We start from the raw sequence: 10,189 nt of genomic DNA on the forward strand, positions 1-10,189 counted from the left end.
ATTAGGTTCCAATTACATGGTGTCTTGTTCAAATGGTTGATAAAGATCTATTTACATGGAGTCTTGTTCAAATGGTTGATTAAGATCCAGCTACACGGAGTCTTGTTCAAATGGTTGATTAAGATCCAGTTACATGGAGTCTTGTTCAAATGGTTGATAAAGATACAGTTACATGGAGTCTTGTTCAAATGGTTGATAAAGATTCAGCTACATGGTGTCTTGTTCAAATGGTTGATAAAGATCTAGTTACATGGAGTCTTGTTCAAATGGTTGATAAAGATCCAGTTACATGGAGACTTGTTCAAATGGTTGATTAAGATCCAGTTACATGGAGTCTTGTTCAAATGGTTGATAAAGATGTAGTTTTATGGAGTCTTGTTCAAATGGTTGATAAGCATGTAGTTTCATGGAGTCTTGTTCAAATGGTTGATAATGATGTAGTTTCATGGAGTCTTGTTCAAATGGTTGATAATGATGTAGTTTCATGGAGTCTTGTTCAAATGGTTGATAAATATTCAGCTACATGGTGTCTTGTTCAAATGGTTGATAAAGATCCAGTTACATGGAGTCTTGTTCAAATGGTTGATTAGGTTCCAATTACATGGTGTCTTGTTCAAATGGTTGATAAAGATCCAGTTACATGGAGTCTTGTTCAAATGGTTGATTAAGATCCAGTTACATGGAGTCTTGTTCAAATGGTTGATAAAGATGCAGCTGATAAAAAAGCAGATTGATGTATTGTTGTTTAAATAGTTGATAAAGGTGCAATTGTATGAATTGTGTTGAAATTGTTGATAAAGGTGCAAAGGTTTCAATATTCAACCATGTCACATGACAGGTGCATTTTATCGTCACAGGACCCTTTTTAATATACAGAGAGCATGTCTTGTTTAGGATTATGCTTGTGGATAGATATGACCAGGAAAGTTGACGTAGCAGAAAGAAAAGAGTTACAAATTAAGATGAGATACCTGGGGTATAACCACAAACAGGAAAACAAGAGCCGTAGAAATGTGCTGCCAAGGCGCTTTGACAAAATGGGATACAATGAAACTTTCACAGACAAATATCTTGTGATATTTAAATTCCTTGATGAAGTTTCTCGTACTGTTCATATTTTTCTTGTTCAAACAAATAGAGTCTAGTATCATATGGAGGCATGGTCAGGTCCTCAGGAAGATTGCTGCGAATACAACGCAGAAGAAACGAAGGGTCACGAAGGGGTCAATTCGTCAACTGTCCAGAAGGAGACTTGGAAAGACGAGCAGATTTCCATCAGACTGTAGGTTTTAAACCAGAGATGGCTTAATCACCACTCCGCCCACATATTACGCAATGATCCGGAACTCCAAGCAAGTTCTTATTGTAAAATTGACAGTACTTTTAAAAGAATAAAAATGTTCAACCAAAGTTTACAAGAATTCTGCATTAAGAAGGTAAGGGCTATGTGGGCACCAGGACCCAATTGCTGGTCTTATATGGTTACAAGATCTGCTATTGGGTACTAAGGATTATTGTGTAAAGTATGGCGGGTGATGTAATGCTCTGGCTCGATCTAGCTAATATACTTATGTATCCAGGTGTTACACTCACGTACGCTCTCTGCAACCATATACTAGTTTGATCCTCTGATATGTATCGAAAGAATCACCCGCAGGCGTAACGGTAAAATTGACCAGTTTGGAATCGTGTGTCGCTCTTTCAAAGAACATGTATCAGCCCAGCGATTGGTCAGTTGTTTTACCCGCGACTAATCAAATAGCTATCACCGTGCCTTCAATTTTCCAATCGAGGATGCCATACCGCAGAAGTTGGTGGAGTCGACAATTGATAATTATCATGCATGTATTACAGAAGTTCAGAAGTCTGTTGAAAGTATGTTTCTACAACTGCCGGTTGAATCTGTTGAGAGAGCGAGCAGGGAATTTAGTATGGCAGCTGACATCCGACAGACCCACGCTGGTTCGGGGAAATAGGCCTGCTGCATCCCACTGAATAATCGTGAGAGGCGACTAATGTGCCCTGCATAATCATAATCGAGGTTGGTTTCTTCCTTGTCTTCTATAAAGGGGACATTGAAGAAATCGATAATAGACCTGCTGTATCCAAATACAAGTGTATCATAAAAGGCGACTAATGTGGGACCCCCTACAGGATCGGGGTTTTCTTCTGTGTTTCTACGAGGAGGGCATGGAAGAGACTAACACTGATTTGGTGTCTCCATTGAAACACTCGGGTTTTTTTCCGTTCCTATCTATCATGACTTCTTTCTTTTTATCTAATTTCTGTTTCAGGCGGTGTTTCCCTATGCACCCGTCCTCACATGACCCTGGCTGCTGTTGTGAGAACGTTTAACTTTTAACAAAAAACAAATAAAGACAACCCCTACATGTGCTTTTATGGACGACAACAAAAACAGCAGTGGATAAACTTTGGACCCTATGAGACCAAGAACAGATGATCACCAGGGCACTCATAAAGTAACTCCCGTTAATCCCTTAGTGTTTCGTCCTAAAGTCAGGTAAGTTAAAGGAACAAAAGAAATAAACATCATATAGAAACCAACAAAGAATCATGGCAGGTGGTCTATCAACTTTTTTAACAATTAGAACAGCCTGGTCACACAGACAGAGGAAACAGACGTATAAGTGGATGGAAGCGATCGAACAGACCGGCCTCACTGCATGTAAATCCTATGTCATGAATATAACAGCATGATGTACTTCCTAGACTTTTGTGACAATGCCTTGTGTACGAAGTACCACCCATATCAGTAGAGGCGTTGGAAAGGACAGTCAGCGGATACTTGTGGCGTTGGTTGAGCATACTTCAGAGCTTTTAAAGTGTAGACAGTGTAAGACAAAACTGTAGCTGCTCCCCAATTCAGTTGCAAAGGCGTTTATGGAAAACAAGATGCGACAAGTCTCATGCTGAGGTACAGCTTAGATGCGCTACGATCAGGCGAAGATCGAGAGACAAACAGGTAAGTGGTAGGGTGCAAAACAATAATTGACGGAGGATGAGGTCAGGGTTTTAAGGAGAAAGTGACGGAAGAAGCGGATGGTCACAAAAGGAGCCAACTTTTTGTCAACGGATGAGACCAAAATTAAGACGGAAGGTTATTATCGGTAGAAGGGGATGATGTGGACAAAGGGGACTGAAAATGCAAGCAGAAATCCACAAGAAAAATGTTTTGTCAGCATGAAGTGGCTTCAGCATCGCCCCGCCCAGACATTCTGTTATGGATCCGGACCTCAAAGCATGTCCTAATGGTAGAGCTATTTAGGGAGGACAGAATAGAGGAGGCGAAAAAGCGAAAATAACAAACTACCAGCAGTTTGTTGAATAGAACGTCAACAACAGCGTTGAAGGACGGGATGCATGACAGTAGAGGTTGGAAGTTTTCCTAGCCAATCACAATGATGAGCATTGACGTATTGTAAGAGCAGAACGAAACTGGTAGGGGATTGGAGCAGATAGTTGTGACATCAGCTTGATAAGGCGAAAGAGGGAGATGGGGAGAAAACAGCATTAATAATGACTTTTGGGTGTGGATATCGGAGTTCTTTACGTTATGCCAGAGTGTAAGTCTACCATAATTTAGGTACGACTATGAATGGAGGAAACTATCCGACGCATCGGATAAGGAGCAAAGAAATTATATAATAGGAACTGATTTCGAAGTAAGATCCCAATTAGCTCGCTACGGTAGCACAAGAACTGGCATTTCAAATCTTTCGGAAGAGTGGACTAAGGGGTTGGACGGATGACCGACTCTGTATGACATGATAAATGTATTGATACACTCAGATAATGAAGGAGGGCATCGTGTAAAGAAGAAACATGTGCTTCTTGAACTAACAGTTTCTTAGCATAAAAACAGATAAACCCAGACTAATAACTGGAGACATACGAACATAAAGAAGGGATAGTGACATGGCATTGTTTCTGTCACAATGGAAATAGGATGTAAGGAATATTCTGCAAAGTATCACTTGAAGATATTCAGTGCTCTTGGAGTTGTAGAACAATCAATGCTGAAGTTTTCCCATGCATCTGAGAGAGCACCGGGTTTGGGTCGAGGAGGACAGAGGACAGTTCTTGGGAAAATGAGTTGTGACTGATCAGTACTGTGTACATCTCATCCTTGGTTTGTGTTGACCTAGGTTTTGAAACACTATGAAGAATGACACTGTTGGATTAACACAATGAAGAAATGTACAAACGGGCCTATAATATCGTCAGCACAGTGCTGATCGTTCAACGGGAGGTAACTCGTAATTTATATAAATTTCAAGCGTATTTCAGATGCGTGCGTAATTAAAGAAGAGTTTTTGATTTAGAGTATTCTCCCCTGTATTTACAAAACGAAGCAACCAAAATAAAAAGGATGGCAACACTGGTACAGTGTTGATTTTGCGATGTAGAGGTCCTGAAATTAAATTATCATTATTTATTTATTTAGTATAGGCTAACGATCCCTGTGCCACTTTTTCTATATACAGTAACCTCCCCTTAACACCCGTTTAAATATAACTGTAGAACAGTTTTGGCACCACGCTTCTCATGACCCGATACTCAGTTGGTAAGACCAATAGTATAACAATCTCAAGTACGGGGTTCGAATCCCGGTCTAGCACCAATGTAGTTTTACACTCAAAAAATATAATGGATTATGTTTTGTTTATTTCAGCTTTATTATTTCTCATAAAAGTCCCGTACGGTATGGTGTGTTTTTTCCCAGAAATTATTCATCAAAACTCAAGTCATGCCAGAAACAAAACAGTTTCCAACGCCTAATTACATTTTTTTGGCAGTGGTCCGGGGATCCTGAAGTTTTATATTAGGAAAAACAGGAAATGACAATGTCAAAATATCGCAGAAAATAACACAAAATGTATTTAATTGACATTTGATAATCAAGTGTGTGCCTTGAATGCACCAATTTTAATCAAATCATTATTATTTAAAAAAACAACCCCCGGACTATCATAATCTTTATTCAAATAAATTAATTAGCAAAATTTAATTCAACAATATTCTTAGTGCTCATAACTGGTACTAAAACCGTAAAAATAAAAATAATTCCAAACTCTGGAACCCAACAAAACCCCGTTTTTTAAAACTTTATTTTATGATTTCTCTTTGTCACTAGTGTAGGGGCCCGCGGTGGCCAAGTGGTAAAGGCATCTGACTTTCTATGATCACTAGCCCTCCGCCACTGTGTTGTGGTTTCGAGGCATGGGGTAGTCGCCAGGTAACAGGCGCAGGTCGGTAGTTTTTCTTCGGGTACTCCGGCTTTCCTCCAGCACAAACTGTTGGCACGTCCTTCAATGACCATAGCTGTTAATAAGGCGTAAAACACAAACAAACAATCAACTAATTACTAGTGTAGGAATGTCTGAAAATATGGTAATGACATTCGCTTTCGGGTATCACAATATTTCCTTTAGTAGTGACCTAAATATGCGGTTTCTGCTAATCTCAATTTATTCCCCTATTCCTTCTCGTCGTCGTCGTCATAGATGTATGACACTAGTGCATGCTTCGTCATCCTACTTGAACACACTGTTATTATAAAGACAATGCTGTTATACACAACTACAAGTACATATATCATTTGATGAATTTGAATGGATTATACAAAGTTCAGTGTTGGTTGTAGGTTAGTCGATTTTACCGCCCCAACGTCATCCTTTGAAATCTTACAGACACTGACGCTCGTTTCAGCTAATGCAAGAGCGTCCATCGTTTTCAAAGCATTATATGTCACCTCATCTTGTATCATTGGGTCACGTAATCTATTACCGAAACTCTCAGTCCTTTCAAACCATACTATAACAGTTTTGATGTCACTACGCAAACAGGGACCTGCTAATTAGTTACAGCTATATTTGGACCTAAGCTAAGGTGTTTAGAGTCATTTTACACGTTGTAGAAGTTAAGATCAATTTTGGGTGAATATGTCACCCAAGATGATGATGATATATACCTAAGCTTAAGTCCAAATATAGCTGTAACACCTCCTCAGGTCCCTGTCACTATATATCAGTACACAAACGGCTAATTTAGCATACACCGTTTACTGACCATTCTTTTTTGGCCTGTATCTGTTGGGTGCGGTAATTTAATCCCATCAAATGTTTATACATGCAGCTTATTATAATAAAAATGAGTATTAGTAGTTGTTTCCCATAATTTGATTGTTAATTTGATAATACCAACTTGTTTATATGTGTTTGTATGTGTTCTAATGTCTATATCTATTCTTGTACCACTGTTTGCTACTATGTTTGGAAAGGGCTTAAATAGGCTATGCCTGCTGCTCAATCCATTTGTAATTTGACAATAAAATGTATTGAAATTGAAATCCTGACCATTCTGATGCCTCTAGTCTACCATGGCCCTTACACATTCTGCCCCTTTATTATAATAACAGTTCCAATATCCTTACTCACAGCATTCGCATCCCCTATTCCAAGTGCCAATCTCATTGGCTGTTCCATGGATAAAATGTCCTTTGCAAGTCGCTGTACGAAGAAAGACAACTCTTTCTATTTTTATTTGTTGATGGGCACTTTTTTACTGTTAATAATGCCCTTTCCATGTTCAAATCCTCTAAATCCGACGGAGAAGCTTCTCAATTGACGACATGGTTTGGTTAGTTAAAACTTTATCATTTAATAAATGTCAAACACCAACTGACTAGCCTACTGACAAACTACGAATTATATATATATCAAAACATCTCAACTTGCTGTGTACACTGTTATCATCAATATATCTTCTTTTTTAGCGTGAAATCGAGAGGGATATTTATCCATCAAGTATTTCGTCAACATCTTGAATAAATTAATATAAATATAACTCAATTACTAAATCAATAAAATAAATAAATATAAACATATAACTGTATATTCTATTTGTTTTTCTTTCAAGAATAAGAATAGCAGATGGAAGTACACTTATCGTGGAAAAAGCTTTTCGTAAAAGTCGCATGTTTTACGGAATTATATTGACGACTTGCTACCATTGTGATTTTGAGTGATTCTGAGACAGATGTAGATGTGTTCTAGAATCAGCTCAATATAGACAGGCATTGCTATTTCATTGATTCAGCTAATATTTTGCTAATGCATGATCCACCTGCTATTACCAATAGCTGATCTGAGAGTTTTAACATATTCCAGCAGGTTTCTTTAGCTTCAATGCATTGCTGGACATTTGTTTTCAAAATAGTTATTTTATGAATTCATTTATCTGGCTTTAGGTACAGAGCAACACATACCTGATGCGCCAAGCTACGAGGCCATTGACATCTTGTAAGTAGACCTAGAGTCGAATAGAATCTTCCTATTTGATCATTAAAATATCTTCAAATACATATGTAAAAAATAGATGCGTGTACTCTTGCGCGACAAAGAAACCCGTCCATGGCTCGTTTGCTTACAATTGCAATATGAAAGGGATATTGGAAGAGGGTTGCACGTGCATAGTTTGTTGAAAATAGAATATGCTCGTGCATGTATTAACATTCAATAATTCACAGTTATTAAAGGATTCAATCTTCTACCTTTGATCGATTTCATGGTTGCTGAATTTAGTTTCTCTGGATACTTTGATGAACTGTAAAGCAATTCATATTGAATTTGTCTCTAGACCAACTCAATTCATCACCTCATGGAATCGACCAAAGGAGGAAAACATTCTTATGTTTCAATTAAATCATGTTTTCAACTAACCTGTTGTATTTTATTTAAATTGTTTGTCACTGATACTTGAGCTTGTTGAAGTCTACGTATCGAGGAAAGTGGTTATGACAATTTAGTGTATAACCCGATAAAAAATTTAACCGAAAGGTTCATTTATGAATGGAGAACTCAGTGGAATATATTGTCATGTGCGTGACCCTTGACTACTCCTATATATCGCGGAACACAAAGTGTATTTTATTGTCAATTTCCACAAAAGAAGACAGATAAACGTGACATTTTTTTAGAAATTTGTTGGTAAATTGATAGGTCCAACACACCTTTTGTTTTGCTGTGAGGTCCATTATTATCGTATTCCCGGTGGAATTTATTTATTTGATCAATAAATTAGGGTTTTCACCTTACAGATGTTTCCTGTTGTGCCAGAACTTATTTTTTATGTTTCAAAGAAAGCTTCATTCAAGGAAAGATAACTCTTACAAGCTTTGAGTACGTGCAGTGTCATAGTCGTTTACGTTTAAAATAGAAACACATTTTAATTCTCTCCACAGATAGACAAATTTCTGTTATGTGGTCATGGTTTATTTCGACAGGTAAATTATCTACACAAACAAATGAAACAAAAAAAATAATAGTGGTATTTGTTATACTGCAGTTTTTCTCGTATTTAAGCGTTAGAGGGAAACGATGCTGATGACGGGAGATGCGTTTGGTAAAGAATGGAAGTCAAATTTAGGCTTCTCCTTTGTTATTGTTAAAAATAAGAAAACATAGAAAAAAACACAAAGTCGAATATAACCGATTTAGAAGATTAACATTTATCCAAAGAATATGAAACTATTGGCTCTAAAATTCACTTTTTGTAATTTTTGGTTAAATGTACATACAATGGTCTGATTAACCATCATTTTTGATTCAGCAATGTTATATTTATTTCCTGTGTAGCAAAATCAGTAGTTAGTTAGAGTTGTACGGCTGCTATCACCATTACGAACATATTATTATACAAATCAATGAAAGAAAACAAAAGCGTCATTAACTATTATACAAAGAGACAGGGAAAGAAATGAATAAAGACCTATTGTACAAAGAAAATAAAAATAACAATTTCGATTTCATACTGATGATATTTTTTGTTCACTATTTGTACTTTTTCTAAATGACTCAACTCTGAGTAGAGTAAAAATGACTGTTAATGAAAAGATGTAATCAGGTTCAAACCTCAGCACCTCGGAAATTTGTTTCTCAAGTACTAAAAGAGTATAACATAAAACTGTTTTCCTAGTATAACTAGTATAACTGTTTTATATTTTATATTTGGTAAACTGTTATATATCCCCTACCCACTTATCGAAACCGGTGTATGAAGTTTTGTTTTGACTGTCCGCAAGTTTATCCGTTAAACTCATTGCCATAGGCATTGCGGATATATTTCAAAGAAACTTCAAAAGTATGTTTACTTTTAAATTTGTATATGTCACCGCTTATGTGGGCGTTGAGCTAGTAGCCATGTTGTGGCAGATTAATATTCGAATCTATATTCAATTTATTCGTCCAAATGGACAACACTTATTGGTCTAAGTAAATCCCACACTCCTCACATGACGAAGGCTTTGGAAAAGCATGTACGTGGAATACATGCACGTGCGCTATTATTTTCCATTAACTCACGTTAATTGACCAATGAAACGTGACGTTACATCACAGATGCAGCATGAATTCTTACTTAAGATATTGAACTCAACATGCATATTTAAAATGATAAAGATTCTTATCATTTTTTGATATAGGACGGTCTACATCTGTCTCAGAATCGTTTAATAACACAATGGTAGTTAGTCGTCAATATAATTGCGTAAAACATGTGACTTTTACAATAAGCTATTTCCGCGATAGGTGTACTTCCATCTGTATCATCACACGAATTTCTATTCTTGAAAGAAAAACAAAAAGAACGTACAACTTTATTCGTTTAGTTTTTTTTTATCTATTTATTTATTCAAGACACTAACAAAATGCTACTTTTCTTGATGGATAAATATCTTTGATTTCACGCTAAAAATATTTAATAAATAAATATTAATAATACCAGTATACAGTATGTTGAGATGCTTTGATATAAAAATTATATATATATATATAATTCAAAGTTTGTTAGTAGGCTAATGAGTTGGTGTTTGACACTTATTGAAAACGGCAAAGTCTAAACTGACCAAACCATGTTGTCAACTTCAATTAAGAAGTCTTCCCCAAACACTTTAGACGATTTGAGGTGTCCGGTATCATCCACGGAAAGCGCAATTTTATATAATAAAAATGTGTCCATCAACTTAAAAAAAATAGAGAAACCTATAAAGAGTGATATTTTACCCTGACTGGATAAATCTGGATCATTTTGATGGGAACTTAATCTGAGCTAAAAATTGTTGACGATGATAAAGAGAAACTGGAAGTTTCCTTTCTGTTGTACCGGACTT

Source organism: Mizuhopecten yessoensis, unplaced genomic scaffold, assembly GCF_002113885.1.
Source record: "Mizuhopecten yessoensis strain PY_sf001 unplaced genomic scaffold, ASM211388v2 scaffold7725, whole genome shotgun sequence".
Classification (NCBI taxonomy): domain Eukaryota; kingdom Metazoa; phylum Mollusca; class Bivalvia; order Pectinida; family Pectinidae; genus Mizuhopecten; species Mizuhopecten yessoensis.